This window comes from Mirounga leonina, unplaced genomic scaffold (genome assembly GCF_011800145.1).
Source record: "Mirounga leonina isolate KUSES-001 unplaced genomic scaffold, KU_Mleo_1.0 Mir_151, whole genome shotgun sequence".
NCBI classification, from domain to species: Eukaryota; Metazoa; Chordata; class Mammalia; order Carnivora; family Phocidae; genus Mirounga; species Mirounga leonina.
The window spans coordinates 34,157,216-34,174,861 of NW_023270377.1; positions in this window are offsets into that span (position 1 = coordinate 34,157,216).

The window sequence follows — 17,646 nt, forward strand, 5'->3', positions numbered from 1 at the left end:
AGAAATAGTAGCCTAGGCTGGCAGAAGCAGAAAAGGACATGGGATGGTTTAAAGCCCTTCTGGATGAGGCTAGAGACGTGGACTTGAAAACAGGAACAAGAGGGCCTTGGCAACAGACAAAGACCCAGCCGCGTCATGCTCCCAGCAGAGCTTGCGAGGGTACCGCTGATCTTCCATGGCCATCAGTGGCCCTGCCTGCTACCACTGGGACCTCAGCTGCTGCCACCTCTGGAAAAAGTGAGCATGACTGTGCTACACGCTCCCCATCCCTTTTGCCTGGACCCACTAGCTCTGGTTGCTAGGCCTGAGTTGGGTGTATCTGACTGCTCAAGCCCAGATCATAGGCTACAGACTCTAGCTGGAAGGGAGTGCTGAACATTCAGCCTGGGGCTGGCTTTTTTAGTTTCTTAGTGAGAGGCCATTTCTGCCTCCCAACTAGTCTCAGGAAGGGCCCCTGAGCTGGGCAGCCAAAAGAATGACAAAGGTTCATTTCAGTATTTTATGCTACTGGATTACAATAATTATTTCTATTTTCTTCACTGAAAAGACTTCCTGCTGCGCCGGCTTAGGGACAGGTAATAATCATAACAGCAGCAGGTAACATTTATCAAGCTTTTTCCATGTCCTAGGCATTGTGTGAAGCCCTTTATATGCCTTTTCAATTCTCACAGTGATCCTATGTGGTAGGTACAATTATTTCCTTTTTATAGTTGAGGAAACGGAGACACAAAAATACGTTAGTAACTTCTGCAAAGTTCAGTAGGTGGTACAGCTGGAATTTGAACCGAGGTGGTCTGACCTGGGCCATTCTGAGATAGTGGAAGAGGTGACTGGTCATTTGTCACCTCAGTTTCAAGGCATGGCATTCAGCCTGTAGACTTACCTGTGTTACCTGCTTACCAGCTTCCTCTTTTATCTTCGGTAAACTTTTTTTTAAAGTCCCTTTTGCACCTGGCATTATGCTAGGGGTGAACATGGATGAGGCAACCCCTCTCTCCTTAAGGGATAGGCAGACAAGTGAACAATCCATTCCCATACATTATGATAAGTAGAGATTTAAGATGATTCTACACTGTTTCTCTGGTTTCAGCAGGGGCAGGGAATATGTAACAGGGATGCTAAGCATTCTTATCTCTGACTTGGTGTATGTGAGTGTGGCAGGGAGGCTTCTCTGGGGGAGGGATAAAATCACTGGGGTCTTGGTCTAACCGGCTGTCTCTCTGGATGACCTTCAGCAGTTCTCATTGGGGCTCTTTCACAGCCTCTCCCTTAGTCCACATGCTGGACTATCTTGAGAGACAGGGGTTGGGTCTACTTACCAATCTATCCTGTGCCTCCACACGTTTTTCCAAAAAGGTTCAAACATTTCTTTACTCAAGATTTCCTGTGGTGAAATCCATACCACACAAACTGGAGGCTTGGGGAGGGCTTGAAAAGTCAGCTGTCATGCTCACTAGCTTTACTAACAGACTAACAGTAACGTGCCCCATCCAACAGTTCAGGGCCCTGAAGCCCACCTCTCCGGAGTTCTCTCCACATGGACATTCCCCTAGCTGCTGGAGAGGGTCCCAAGAGACTTCCCTCCATACCCTTCCTCAACACACACATTCTTCCTTCTATTCCTCACTGCAAATGCAAAGGAATGGTGGTTGTAGACAATAATGAGTGTCAGCGGCTAACAGTAATAGAAATCGCTGGGGTTAAGTTCTGGGGGGAGGGTGTGTAGAAGCACAAGTAGCGTAGAAGGCAGAACCCTGGTGAACATCAACATGGAGAAAGATGAAAGGGCAGTCAGGGCAGCAGTGAGGGGTAGGAGGAGACACAAGCTTCCTGGAGGCCAAGGGAAGAGCTCATTTCAGAGGGGACAGGCAGCCTTGTCTTACCACGCAGGAAGATAAGAGTGAGAACAGTCCTGCAGGCGAATAGTCAGGAAGTCATTCATTTCCCAGCAGAGATGATGCACAGATGAGGGCAACAATTCTTTGTGGATAAAAAGAGAAGTAACAAAAGCAGCTGGGGAATCCAGGGTGGAGGGAGGAGCTGGTAGAGAGGGAGAGTGAATGACATGGGAAAGAGGTGGTGAGGGGTGGATCCAGAGGTTGGGACAAGGGTTAAGCCACGGGCTGAAGGGTCACCTCTTGGTCTGAGGCAGGCAGAGGTGACTTAGGCATCATTTGTTGCTTTTTCTCTAGTTCTTTAAGGTGTAAAGTTAGTTGGTGAATTCGGGATTTTTCTATTTTTTTGAGTGAGGCTTGGATGGCTATGTATTTCCCCCTTAGGACCGCCTTTGCAGTATCCCACAGGTTTTGGACCGATGTGTTTTTGTTCTCATTGGTTTCCGTGAATTGTTTAAGTTCTTCTTTGATTTCCTGGTTGACCCAAACATTCTTGAGCAGAGTGGTGTTTAGCTTCCAAGTGTCTGAATTTCTTCCAAATTTTTTCTTGTGATTGAGTTCCAGTTTTAAAGCATTATGGTCTGAGAATATGCAGGCAATACTCTCAATCTTTTGGTATCGGTCGAGACTTGATTTGTGACCCAGTATGTGGTCTATTCTGGAGAAAGTTCCGTGTGCGCTCGAGAAGAATGACTAGAGAAAAAGCAACAAATGATGCCTAAGCCACGCATTAGAAGAGAAATAATTAAGATTAAGATCAATGAATTAGAAACCAGAAACACAGTAGATCAGATCAACGAAACTAGAAGCTGGTTCTTTGAAAGAATTAATAAGATCGATAAACCACTGGCCAGACTTATCCAAAAGAAAAGAGAAAGGACCCAAATTAATAAAATTATGAATGAAAGAGGAGAGAACGACTAACACCAAGGAAATAGAAACAATTATTAGAAATTATTATCAACAACTATATGCCAATAAATTAAGCAACCTGGAAGAAATGGATGCCTTCCTGGAAACCTATAAACTGCCAAGACTGAAACAGGAAGAAATTGAGAACCTGAATAGGCCAATAACCAGTAATGAGATGGAAGTAGTGATCAAAAACCTCCAAAAAACAAGAGTCCAGGGCCTGATGGATTCCCTGAGGAAGTCTACCAAACATTCAAAGAAGAAATAATACCTATTCTCCTGAAGCTGTTTCAAAAAATAGAAACAGAAGGGAAGCTTCCAGACTCATTCTATGAGGTCAGCATTACCTTAATCCCCAAACCAGGCAAAGACCCCATCAAAAAGGAGAATTTCAGACCGATATCCCTGTTGAATATGGATTCCAAAATTCTCAACAAAATCCTAGCTAATAGGATCCAACAATGCATTAAAAGAATCACCCACTACGACCAAGTGGGATTTATCCCTGGGAGGCAAGGGTGGTTCAACATTTGCAAATCAGTCAATGTGATAGAACACATTAATAAGAGGAGGGAGAAGAACCATATGGTCCTCTCAATTGATGCAGAAAAAGCATTCGACAAAATACAATATCCTTTCCTGATTAAAACTCTTCAGAGTATAGGGATAGAGGGAACATTCCTCAAGTTCATAAAATCCATCTATGAAAAACCCACAGCGAATATCATCCTCAATGGGGAAAATCTGAGAGCCTTTCCCTTAAGATCAGGAACACGTCAAGGATGCCCACTCTTGCCACTCTTGTTCAACATAGTACTAGAAGTCCTAGCAACAGCAATCAGACAAAAAAAGAAATAAAAGGTAATCAAATTGGCAAAGAAGAAGTCAAATTCTCTCTCTTAGCAGATGACAAGATACTTTATGTGGAAAATCCAAAAGACTCCACCCCCAAATTACTAGAACTCATACAGCAATTCAGTAATGTGGCAGGATACAAAATCAATGCACAGAAATCAGTTGCTTTCTTATACACTAACAATGCAACTGTAGAAAGAGAAATTAGAGAAACGATTCCATTTACAATAGCACCATAAACTATAAGATACCTCAGAATAAACCTAAGGTAAAGGATCTATACTCTAGGAACTACAGAACACTCATGAAAGAAATTGAAGAAGACACAAAAAGATGGAAAAACATCCCATGCTCATGTATTGGAAGAATAAACATTGTTAAAATGTCTATGCTACCCAGATCAATCTATACCTTCAATGCCATCCTGATCAAAATTCCAATGACATTTTTCAAAGTGCTGGAATAAATAATCCTAAAATTTGTATGGAATCAGAAAAGACACTGAATCGCCAAGGAAATGTTGAAAAAGAAAAACAAAGCTGGGGAATCACGCTGCCTGATTTCAAGCTGTATTACAAAACACTGATCACCCAGACAGCATGGTACTGGCACAAAACCAGACATATAGACCAATGGAACAGAATAGAGAGCCCACATATAGACCCTCAACTCTATGGTCAAATAATCTTCGACAAAGCAGGAAAAAATATGCATTGGAAAAAAGACAGTCTTTTCAATAAATGGTGCTGGGAAAATTGGACAGCTATATACAGAAGAATGAAGCTCAACCATTCTCTAACACCATACGCAAAGATAAACTCAAAATGGATGAAAGACCTCAATGTGAGACAGGAATCCATCCAAATCCTAGAGGAGAACATAGGCAGTAACCTCTTCGACATCGGCCACAGCAACTTCTTTCAAGATACATCTCCAAAGGCAAGTGAAACAAAAGCAAAAATGAACTTTTGGGACTTCATCAAGATAAAAAGCTTCTGCACAGCAAAGGAAACAGTCAACAAAAGAAAGAAGCAACCCACAGAATGGGAGAAGATATTTGCAAATGACACTACAAAGGGCTTATATCCAAGATCTATAAAGAACTTCTCAAACTCAACACCCAAAAAACAAATAATCAAGTCAAAAAATGGGCAGAAGACATGAACAGACACTTCTCCAAAGAAGACATACAAACGGCTAACAGACACATGAAAAAATGTTCATCATTAGCCATCAGGGAAATTCAAATCAAAACCACATTGAGATACCACCTTACACCAGTTAGAATGGCAAAAATTGACAAGGCAAGAAACAACAAATATTGGAGAGATTGTGGAGAAAGGGGAACCCTCTTACACTGCTGGTGGGAATGCAAGTTGGTACAGCCACTTTGGAAAATAGTGTGGAGTTTCCTCAGAAAATTAAAAATAGAGCTACCCTATGACCCAGCAATTGCACTACTGGGTATTTACCCCAAAGACACAGATGTAGTGAAATAAGGGCCATATGCACTCCAATGTTCATAGCAGCAATGTCCGCAATAGCCAAACTGTGGAAAGAGCTGAGATGCCCTTCAACAGATGAATGGATAAAGAAGATGTGGTCCACATATACAATGGAATATTACTCAGCCATCAGAAAGGATGAATACCCAACTTTTACATCAACATGGATGGGACTGGAGGAGATTATGCTAAGTGAAATAAGTCCAGCAGAGAGAGTCAGTTATCTTATGGTTTCACTTATTTGTGGAACATAAGGAATAGCATGGAGGACATTAGGAGAAGGAAGGGAAAAAGGAAGGGGGGGAAATCGGAGGGGGAGACGAACCATGAGAGACTATGGACTCCGAGAAACAAACAGGTTTTAGAGGGGAGGGGGGTGGGAGGATGGGCTAGCCCAGTGATCGGTATTAAGGAGGGCATGTACTGCATGGAGCACTCGGTGTTATACGAAAACAATGAATCATGGAACACTAAATCAAAAACTAATGATGTACTGTATGGTGACTAACATAACATAATAAAATTAAATTAAATTGAAAAAAAAAAAAAGAAGAGGTGAAATACCAGATGTTGTAGACACAGATGAGTTTGCAAACAGAAGTGTTCTGTAAGCTTTCAAATTCATACCAATGTAGGACTATGAACGATCATTTTATTTAAAACTTTTGTTTCCTTTTGAAAAAGCCATCTCTACATTTAAAACATTTTGGTACTTTTCCTATAAGTAGTTTCTCTAACAGAATGAAAGGAAATCATTAATTTGTGCCTAAGACTCTCAGCTGTTATATCAACCACTACACAAAGGAAGGGCCTCTTAGGATACAGTTAGTCATAGAAAGAAAAAGCACGGGTTTCAAACTGACTAAAGCACCATATGAGGTAACATTCACAGGTTCCAGGGATTAGCACCTGGATAATCTGGGTGGCCATTATTAAGCCAACTGCAGGTAACTAATCTTAATGGTTTTTTGTTTGTTCCTATGCCTCTATTTGTACAATTGATTAGATATATGTAGGTTTTCTCATTCCCCATTCTTTTTTATACAAAAGTGACATACTGTAAAAATTCTTGCATTTTTGTCTTTTTCACTTAACAAAATATCCTGGAAATCACTCTATATTAGTTCATTGAAAATGACCTCATTCTTTTCCATAACTTCATACTACTCCATTATATGGATGTACCATAGTTTATCCACACACTCTCTTATGTATAGGAATTTAGTTTTTTTTCTGATACTTTACAATTACAATACTACAATCACTTTGTGTGTAGAACATTCATACCTTTGGAGGTACATCATTAGGGTAGATCTATTATGCATTTCGTGTATGAGTGAGTTTGAATATATTTCCATATTTGTGAGAAATATGTGAAAAAGGTGTGTGTATGTATATGTCTCACAGCTAGGAATTTCTGTTTTTTGTTCAAAAAATGCTTAAACACAGTCAAATTTATCAATTTATTTTTTGTTGTGTCTGAATTTTGAGTCATAGTTAGAAAGTCTTTTCCTACATCCAGGTTATAGAGAAAATCACACATGGTTACTTCTAGTACTTAAATGATTTCATCTTTGACATTTATATCCCTGGTCCTGTTGGAGTTTATTCTTGATTATAGTGTGACACTTGGTTTTAATTTTATCTTTCTCCAAATAGCAAACCAGTTGTCCCTCTGGTTAAAATGTCCACCTTTTATGTTTGTTAAAATATATGTTAAAATGTCATTTCCCAAGTAATTTGAGATACCATGGTTATCACATACTAAATTGCCATATGTATTTGGATCTGTTTCTATAAATTTCTATTTCATTCCATTCATCTGTCAGTTTATGCACCAGTACCATGAGTAGATGAAAAACCAGACTTAGAGTATATTTTAATGAGTAGTAGGGCCAGTCTCCTCTTGTAAACTTTTTTTTTTCATAGTTACTGATAGCAGAGTATATTTCTTTTTTTTTTTTTTTTAAGATTTTATTTATTTTTTATTTGACAGAGAGATAGAGAGAGAGCACAAGTAGGCAGAGAGGCAGGCAGAGGGAGAGGGAGAAGCAGGCTCCCTGCCGAGCAGGGAGCCCAATGTGGGGCTCGATCCCAGGACCCTGGGATCATGACCTGAGCTGAAGGCAGCCACTTAACAGACTGAGCCACTCAGGCACCCCTCCTCTCGTAAACTTTTAAGTATTTTTCTGGCTATTTTTGCATGTTTATTTTTCCAAGTGAATTTTAGTATCAACTTTTCCAGCTCCATAAAAATCTTGTCAGTATTTTTGTTGGTACTTGTTAAATTTATAAATTAACTTAGAGAAAACTGGTATCTTTATGACATTATGGAATGTCTTTCCATTCATTCAAGTCCATTTTTATATCTTTCAGGGGATCCTTAAAATTTTCCTTGTATAAGGTCTGCACATTTCTTGATGACTTTATTCTGAAATATTTTATCTTCTTTGTTACTACTGTATTCTCTATTTTCAGGGTGTATAGTAAATATATCCCTAAGATCTACCTTATTGATTATGCTTTTTACTTATTTATTTTCCTTTCTTATTTTTTATTTACTTCATCTGTATTGAAAGTAGTATATTTAAGTTTCCTACTATTAGTGTATTTCTACAATGTTTCTTTGCATGCCCTGAGATTTTTGCTTTATACATGTGTTGCTGAGTTGTTTGGTGAATATAATTCATAACTGTTATATATTCATTGTGAATTGTGACATTAAAACGTGTCTTTCTTTGTCTCATCTAATGCATTTTGACTTAAAATTCTACTTTGATAGCAGGATCACAGTGCCTGCTTTCTTGTTTCCACCTACCTAGTAAACTTTTGCCCATTCCTTCAGTTTTAGACTTTCTGAACCATTTTGATTTAGACAGGTTTCTTATTTTCAGCTGCTTTCTTTGTGAACCAAATTGAAAAATATTTTTCATTTAATAAATTAAACCTATTCATATTGATTGATCTGACATATGCTTTGTCCTACTGTCATTTTATGTTAAATTATTTTATATATTAACATTGGTATAATTGTTGGGTTTCTTTCTGTGTATGATGCATTTTCTTTGCTCTTTTAATTTTTAAAATTTCTTTTTGTATTTAGAAAAGTTTGTAGTGTTATTCTAGTGATTATCTTTTATTTATACCTTTTATAAAGCCCTTAGTTCTTTCAGTTCTTTCTTGTTTAACCTCTCCTTACCTGATTTGCCAATTTTAATATTATCCTTTAACCCCCATTTATTGCCTATATCAAAATCAATGAACCAATCAATGAACTTACTCTTTCTTTTTTCTCTCTGGTATCTCCCATTTTACTTACATTATTTCTACTTTGTTTGAACCTATAACACATTATTCTTTGAGTTTTGTTCTCACCTTTGTGTAATTTTAGATCTATAATTAAATATAGTAAATGATCACCATCAGTCTTTTTGTTTGTTTACTTCAGAGGTAGAATTTAGTGATTTGTTGGTTGCATATAACACCCACTGCTGATTACATCAAGTGCCCTCCTTAACGCCCATCACCCAGTAACCCCATCACCCTACCCACCTCCCCTCTAGCAACCCTCAGTTTGTTTCCTAGAGTTCAGCGTCTCTTATGGTTTGCCTCCCTCTCAATTTTCATCTTATTTTATTCTTTCTTCCTTTCCCCTATGTTCATCTGTTTTGTTTCTTAAATTCCACACGAGTGAAACCATATGGTCTTTGTCTTTCTCTGACTGACTTATTTCAGTCACTAGCATAATACCCTCTAGTTCCACCCATGTCATGGCAAATGGCAAGATTTCATTCTTTTTGATGGCTGAGTAATATTCTAGTGTGTGTGTATGTGTGAACATATACACCATACTTATACACCATATACACCACATCTTCTTTATCCATTCATCTGTTGACCATCAGTCTTTTAATGAAGTTTTGTCACTTGGTTGAATGGAAAACATCTTTTCACAGATTCTTCAAGGAGGGCTCATGTATACAAAATTCCCTGAATTTTTCCCGTTTAAAGTTCATTTCCTCTTGTTTTAATACTTGAAAAACAAGTTGACTGAATATTCTTGACTCACACTTTTTTTCCTTGAGGTTTTAAAAAGTGCTATTCTGTTGTTGCCTTTCATGGGTGTTGTTTTTGAGCTGTCTGGTGCCAGTTTAATTCTTTCATTCTTGTAATTTCTTGATCTTTTTTGCTTGAAGGCTTGGGAATTTTTATCTTTGAAGCCCAATAATTTTATTCGTCTATGTCTTGAAATTGATAAGTCTGGTTTAATTTTCCCATGTAATTGATGGGTCCTTTTGTATATAGATTTCTATCTTCTTTTATAGTTCTGTTCCAGTGTCATTTTGTTTGTCTTCTCCAGGGAATACCATTATTTGTATGCTGCTTCTTCATCTTTCATTTCTCTCTGACCCTAAGTACTTCTAATTTTGTATCTCATTTTCATTATCTTGGTTATTTGCCTGACTTTTTTCAATGTCCCTTATTATATTTTCACTGGACTTTATTTTCTCCAAAAACTTTGCAATTTATATTTCATTTCTGTGATAATTTTGGTCTTTTTCTTCTTGGGTTCAATCTTCTCATTTCATTTCTTCCTTTATAAAATATCCATTTCTATTTTTTTAATTATTGAATTTTTGGTTCCAAGTGTTTTTTCATATCCCCAAAAGAGTCTTTGTGGATATTTAATTCACTTTGGAGTTTGTGTTGCCGTTTTCTTCTGCTTTGGCGCTGTTTTTATTTTATTTATTTATTTTTAAAAAGATTTTTATTTATTTATTTGAGAAAGAGAGAGCATGAGCAGGGCAGAGAGGAGCAGAAGGAGAGGGAGAAGCAGACTCCTCACTGAGCAGGGAGCCTGATGTGGGGCTTGATCCCAGGACCCTGGGATCATGACCTAAGCCAAAGGCAGACACTTAACCATCTGAGCCACCCAGGTGCCCCGTTTATTATTTATTTTAAAGATTTTATTTATCTGTCACAGAGAGAGAGAAAGAGAGAGAGCACAAGCAGGGGGAGCAGCAGGGAGAGAGAGAAGCAGGGTTCCTGCTCAGGATGCAGGACTTGATCCCAGGACCCCGGGATCATGACCTGAGCCGAAGGCAGACACAACCAACTGAGCCACCCAAGCACCCCTATTTTTTTTTTTTTTGTGAGGGGGACTTTTTAATCAGAGCTGAAGTGGTCTTGTTTTCTGTTTTTTTCTTATAATAGCTTTGTATATATTTACTCTGTTTTCACCTATTCATTTCAAAGATTTTGGATGATTTGTAAGATTTCAAGTTCAAGGGTGCCCTCTTCTGAAGTGAAATACAGTTTCTTAATGGATGGTGTGTGTGTGTGTGTGTGTGTGTGTGTGTGAGATATGGACTAATGATTGCATATTTTCACAGCTTTATCTTTCTCCTTACTTGATCCTAAACTTTCCTTTTCCTTCTTTTTCTCTTCACCAAGCTTCAAAGGATGTGTCTCCATTCCTTTCTTACCTTCTATACCTCTAGAAGCAATGGTTTTCAAACACTGTCATCTTGAATCATGTGCATTTACAAAATTTTTAATATATAGTAAGTATTCTGATCTACCAGAATTCTTTACCACTATTTTAGCACATGAGTAGACTTCTCTTTCCGTGGTTATTTTAGATCAATTATAGGCCCGTCAGCAGCTCTCCTTTTCTCCCATGTATTCTTTCCAGACTGCCCTGATTTCTCTGTGCAAGTCTGTGGTAGGACCAAGGGACACAGTTTGCTGAGGTTTGGTTTGTTTTTCTATTTATGGATAATTTGAACTATGGGTGTTCTCTTTCAGTTTTACAGATAGCATGAGGTTTGTGTGGTTTTATTTGTTCTTTTTATTGTTCTATATTACGTATTTTGGAGAAGGAACTGGAGAATTCAGATTTACACAGCTCTGGCTGCTATTATCTTGGCTACCCCAAAATCCTACACTAGTATTATTTTGATGGAAGTGCACACTTACACCAGGCATTTTAAAAAGGGAAACACTGAAATCCACCTGGAGTAAGTAAATAAAGGATTCCCCCTTCCTAAACCTTATCTTGGGCTGGAGGGAGGGAATTGTTTATGGTTTGGGAATCTTTTTCCAAAGGATGTACATGAAGCAATTTGCTTCTCCTCAACCACGACAAGTCTCCATCTCTCCCATCCCAGGGAGAGCCAGAAGAGAAGGGTGGTCTTAAGTCTGATCAGGTCTATGACTAACAGGCTCTGATTTATATAGTGCTTCCTCTTTTCCTTCCCTTCAAGCTCCTGTGCATCAGAGCTGGGGTTATCCTTACTTCTGGGAGAGGTGGTAGAGAATATAGTCAGTTAAGGGCTTTCCTGATGCTTGGCCTCCTTATAAGGCTTCCCCTCTATTCAATCTACCATACAATGGGGGAAGAGCCAGTGGGTGAGGTCACCCCAGTGCTGCTGAGCTAAATATCTGGGCTTTGGCTTGAACCTTGCACTTGTTCTCATCCTGGCTCAGATCCCTGTTTACCTTAATCACCCTTGCAGTCTCAACTCCTCAAGCTGTCCACTGCCAAATGGGCTCCCATTCCCAGATTGCTACTATGTCCACTAGTCTGAACCCATCCCTGACTCTTCTCATTCCTCTTAAACATTTCCATTGAGCCTCTTACAATTTCCTTTGTAAATGTCCCCATCATTTCTCTCACCTTTTTTCTTTTCTTTTCTTTTCTTTTTTTAAGATTTTATCCATTTATTTGAGAAAGAGTGCACACGCAAGAGAGAGCACGAGTGGTGGGGGGTGGGAGAGAGGGAGAGGGAGAAGTAGACTCCTCACTGAGCAGGGAGCCTGACATGGGGCTTAAAGCCAGTACCCTGGGATTATGACCTGAGCTGAAGGCAGACACTTAACCAACTTAGCCACCCAGGTGCCCCCTTTTTTCTTTTTTTTTAATTGGAACTTGTCTGTTCCTAGAGGGCCTGCCTCCTCTAGAGCCCTCTCAAGTAGTGACTGCTTTTCCTTCCACTCTCTGCATACATCAGGGTCAGGAGGTGGGGTTGCTGTCTTCTTTTCTCCCATTACTGTTAACAAACATTTTTCCCTCCTTCCTTTCTCTAAGTCCTAGCTAATCTGAACTGTGTGCCCTCAGGATATAGTATCTCTGCTTGTCTCCTCAATTTATTCTTCTATGGTTCTCCTAATCATCCATTGTTGATGACATTAGCTTCTGTTTCATCTTCTTTCTTTCATTCCACTCTTGTTGACTTTACTGCTTATAGGGATAACTCATCTAAAAATAATCATTCCTAAACTCCTTACCTCATTAGCTTTTCTTCCACCCCTTCTCAGCCTGGAACCTTGGCATTACATTCATTGTAATGATAATACCTCTGAAATCTTGAAATCGAGTATGATACTTTCTGACAAGACAAGGCTGTCCACTCTCACCACTTTTATTCAACACAGTATGGGAAGTCCTGGCTGCAGCAATCAGATATCCAAATTGGTGAGGAAGAAGTAAAACAGGCACTATTCACAGATGACATGATACCATATATAGAGAAAACCCTAAAGGCTTCACTAAAGAATTATTAGAACTGATAAATGAGGTCAGTAAAGTTGCAGGATACAAAATTAATATACAGAAATCTGTTGTGCTTCTCTACACTAATAATGAAGTAGCATAAAGGGAAATTAAGAAAACAATACCATTTATAATTGCATCAACAAGAACAAAATACCTAAAAATATTAACCAAGGAGGTGAAAGACCTATACTCTGAAAACTGTAAGACACTGAAGAAAGAAATTAAAGACGACACAAATAAATGGAAAGATATGCCATGTTCATGGATTTGAAGAAGTAAAATTGTTAGCGCATCCATACTACCCAAAGCAATCTATAAATTCAATGCAATCCCTATCAGAATACCAATAGCAATCTTCACAGAGCTAGAACAAATAAGCCTAAAATTTGTATGGAACCACAAAGGGCCTTGAATAGCCAAAGCTGTTTCTCAAGCTTCTTGAGAAGGAAGAACAAAGCTGGAGAGATCACAAGCCCAGATTTCAAGATATACTACAAAGCTGTAGTAATCAAAACAGCATGGCACTGGCACAAAAACAGACATATAGATTAATAGGACGAATAGAGAGCTTAAAAATAAACCCATGTCTGGGCGCCTGGGTGGCTCAGTTGGTTAAGTGACTGTCTTCGGCTCAGGTCATGATCCTGGAATCCCGGGATCGAGTCCCACATCAGGCTCCCTGCTCAGCAGGGAGTCTGCTTCTCTCTCTGACCCTCCCCTTTCTCATGTGCTCTCTCTCTCTCTCATTCTCTCTTTCAAATAAATAAATAAAATCTTTAAAAAAAAACAAATAAACCCATGTCTATATGGTCAATTAATCTATGACAAAGGACACAAGAATATACAATGGGGAAAAGACAGCCTCTTCAACAAATGGTGTTGGGAAAACTGGACAGCAACATGCAAAAGAATGAAACTGAACCACTTTTTTACACCGTACACAAAAATAAACTCAAAATGGATTAAAACCTAATGTGAGACCTGAAACCATAAAACTCCTAAAAGAAAACATAGGCAGTAATCTCTTGGACATCTGCCTTAAAAATATGTTTATGGATATGTCTCCTCAGGTAAGGGAAAAAAAGGTAAAAATAAACTACTGGGACTGTACCAAAATCAAAAGCTTTTGTGCAGCAAAGGGAACGATTAACAAAACAAAACAGCAACCCAGTGAATGGGAGAAGATATTTGCAAATGATGTATCTGATAAGGGGTTGATATCCAAAATATATAAAGAACTTATACATTAAAAAAATAAATAAAACAATAAAAAGAATGAGATTTCCAATTTAGGAACATTAAAAAAAAAACCCAAAACAACAAAACAGCAAAAGAAAGAACTTACACTATTCAACACCAAAAAAAAAAAAAAAAAAAAAATTCAATTAAAAAATGGGCAAAGGAAAAACAGACATTTTTCCAAAGAAAACCTACAGATGGCCAACAGATACATGAAAAGATGCTCAACATCTCTGTATGTATATGTGTGTGTATGTATAAATACATATGCACACACCCACATATGCACACAATGGAACATTACTCAGCCATAAAAATGAATGAAATTTTGCCAGTTGTGACAACATGGATGGATCTAGAGGTTACTATGCTAGGTGAAATAAGTCAGACGGAGAAAGAAAAATACCATCCGATTTCCCTTACATGTGGAATCTAAAAAATAAACAAAAACAAATGAACAAATAAACAGACTCTTAAACACAGAGAACAAACTCGTGGTTGCCAGAGGGAAAGTGGGTGGAGGGATGGGCAAAATAGAGGAAGGGCATTAAGAAGTACAAACTTACAGTATAAAATAAATAAGTTGAAGAGATGAAAAGTATAGCATAGGGAATACAGTCAATAATATTGTAATAGCATTGTATGGTGACAGATGGTGACTGTACTTATCTTGGTGAGCACTGAGTAATGTAGAGAATTGTCTAATTAGTATGTTGTACACCTGAAATGTAACACTGTACATCAACTATACTTCAATAAAATAAAGTTTAAAAAGTATGATATTCTCGGGGCACCTGGGTGGCTCAGTCAATTAAGCGTTCTACTCTTAATTTCAGGTCAGGTCATGACCTCAGGGTCATGAGATGGAGCCCTGTGTCGGGCTCTGCACTGGATGTGGAGCCTGCTTGAGATTCCCTTTCTCCCTTTGTCCCTCCTTGCTCCCTCTCTCTTCCTCTCTCCCTCTCACACACACACACAAGTACGATATTCTCTAACCACTGCCTGCAATCTTCCAGCTCACTTAACTCCAATACTCCTATTTAAATAATTTCTCAACTTCACTAAGATCTCCAATCCATTAACCTCACTACTTTTTTCACTATCCATCACCACCTCTATATAGTTACTTCTTTCCTTCCCAGCTTAGAGTCCCTGGTCCATCAGGGGAATCAATCACTTATAAACATCCTCAACTCTCTTGCCCCTCTCTCCTTATATTTCAACCCTAGCTGAGTCCCATTGTCAGCTCCTACAATGAAGCTGTTGAATATTCCTGGATAAAAGTCACATAACTGGGATGACTGACTTGTCATCCATGTTGTAACGATTATAATCTCAAATAGGCTCTCATTCCTTCTTGGCAATCCTAGAACGTTTCTATAGCAAGTTTGATTTTTCAATTTCTCAAGATAAATAGTTTGTATTTTATCCTTCTCCCTCAAACCTTGTTCACACCTCATCTTCTTTACTCTTAGCCTCTGACCTTGCTTTAGATTTAATAGAGAAAATAGAAGTCCTTCAATCAGAATTACCTCATTTTCCTCATTTATCAGAATACCCTCATTACTGTGAAATTTACCTAGTTATCAGAACTTTATCTTCTCTGTTTTATCTCCTATCTCTGCTCTTGTCTAATAGAAATTCCTCCACTTGTGGAATATTACTTAGTCATTAAAAGAATGAAATCTCACCATTTGGGGGTGCCTAGGTGGCTCAGTCAGTGAAGTGTCTGCCTTCAGCTTGGGTCATGATCCCAGGGTCCTGGGATCGAGTCCCACATCAGGCTCCTTGCTCAGCGGGGAGCCTGCTCCTCCCTACCTGACACTCCCTCTGCTTTTGCTTGCTCTCTCCCTCTCTCTCTCTCTCTCTGTGTCAAATAAATAAATAAATAAAATCGAAAAAAAAATATCTTACCATTTGCAATGACATGGATGGAGCTAGAGAGTATTATGTTAAGGGAAATAAGTCAGAGAAAGATAAATACTGTATGATTTCACTCATGCGTAGAATTTAAGAAACAAAACAAATGAGCAAAGGGAAAAAGAGAGAGAGAGAAACCAATAAACAAACTCCTAACTACAGAGAACAAACTGATGGTCACCAGAGGGGAGGTGCGTGGGGGATGGGTGAAATATGTAATGGGAGTTAAGGAGGGCACTTGCTGTGATGAGCACCGGGTGTTGTATGGAATTGTTGAATCACTATATTATACCCCTGAAACTAATATAACACTGTATGTTAACTAACTGGAATTAAAATAAAACTTAAAAAAAAAAAAAGGAAATTCCTCCACTTGTGCTCTGGCTCCAGTACCCTTTTGCCTTCTCAAGTATCTTATTCCTTCAGTGGTCCCCACTCTCTCTCCTGCATCACCAATCTCTTCCTTTCCACTGAATCATTCCCACCAGCATAATCTGCTCTAGTAAATTTCATCCTAGAGCTTCTTTCTCTAATCCCATATCCCACCTTAACTACAGCCCCACTTCTCTCTGTTCTCTTTACTATAGGTCTTCTCTACAGCTTTATAACCAGTTTCCCATCTCACATTCACTCATCAGCCCAGTTTTATCTGGGCTTGCATCTTCATCACAGTACTGAAACTGCTTTTGTCAAGGTCACCAAGAATGCCCATATTATCCAATCTAATGGACTCTTGATCTCTGAGCAGTGTTTGACAGAAATGACATTTTCCTCTCTGTAGCTGCAAACTCTCCTCCCCTCTGGCTTTGCCTTTTAAGCTTGAACTCTAAATATTGGAGACAGCACTCCATGCTACTTCTTATTTGCCTGTTCTTTGCATAGGTGATTTTATCCAGTCCCATGGCTTTAAATGCTGATGCCTTCTAAACTCACACCTTTAGCACAGAACTTCACTCCCGAGTTCCAGATTTATTCAATTGCTATTCAATCTCTACTTGGATGTCTATTAAACATCTCAATCATTATAGTCCTAAATACAGCTTCTAATCTCTCTCCTAAGTCACCATTTCAGTAAATGGCACAATCATCCAGTTGTTCAAGCCAACAATTAGAAGTGATCCTGCAATTTCCCTTTCCCTTATTTCCCATATGTGGCAGCCATGAAAACACACCGCTCAGATCTCTGATCACAGGGAGCATTACGGGCTGATGGCCCCAGTTGCTGTGCTCTGAAATCTATCACCATGATCCAGGCTGCATTTCCCATGGATTACTCCCAGCCAGTGACTGAGTGAGGCAGGGTCAGTAAAGGAGGCCCATTCCTGGAAGACACAGGACTCCTCTGATGGGGGACATTGGCTTGAGGATTCCCCATTGACTTTCTTGAAAGATTCTTAGAATTGCATCATATCTACAACTTTTCCTACCCATTTTTCTCCGGTCCTCCATGAGAGTTGAATCAGCATCCAGTCTAAAGGTTTTCTCAGTCCCCTTCAGAGCCCTCCCTGTTTTTCCTTCACAGGTGTCTTCCCCAATAAGTCTTTTGCACATTTAATCTAACCTTATGGTCTGTTTCTCAAAGAACCTGAACTAACACACCACAGCTGAACTGTCAGCAATTTTATGTTATTTCTGTTTCCTAAATACATCTCTTGCAGCCATCCATTCCTCTCTATTGCCACCATCACTGAGTAGCAGCCATGCCATTTCTCCCCTGGATTATTGCAACAGCTGCCTACTCTCCAATCCAGTCAACACAGTA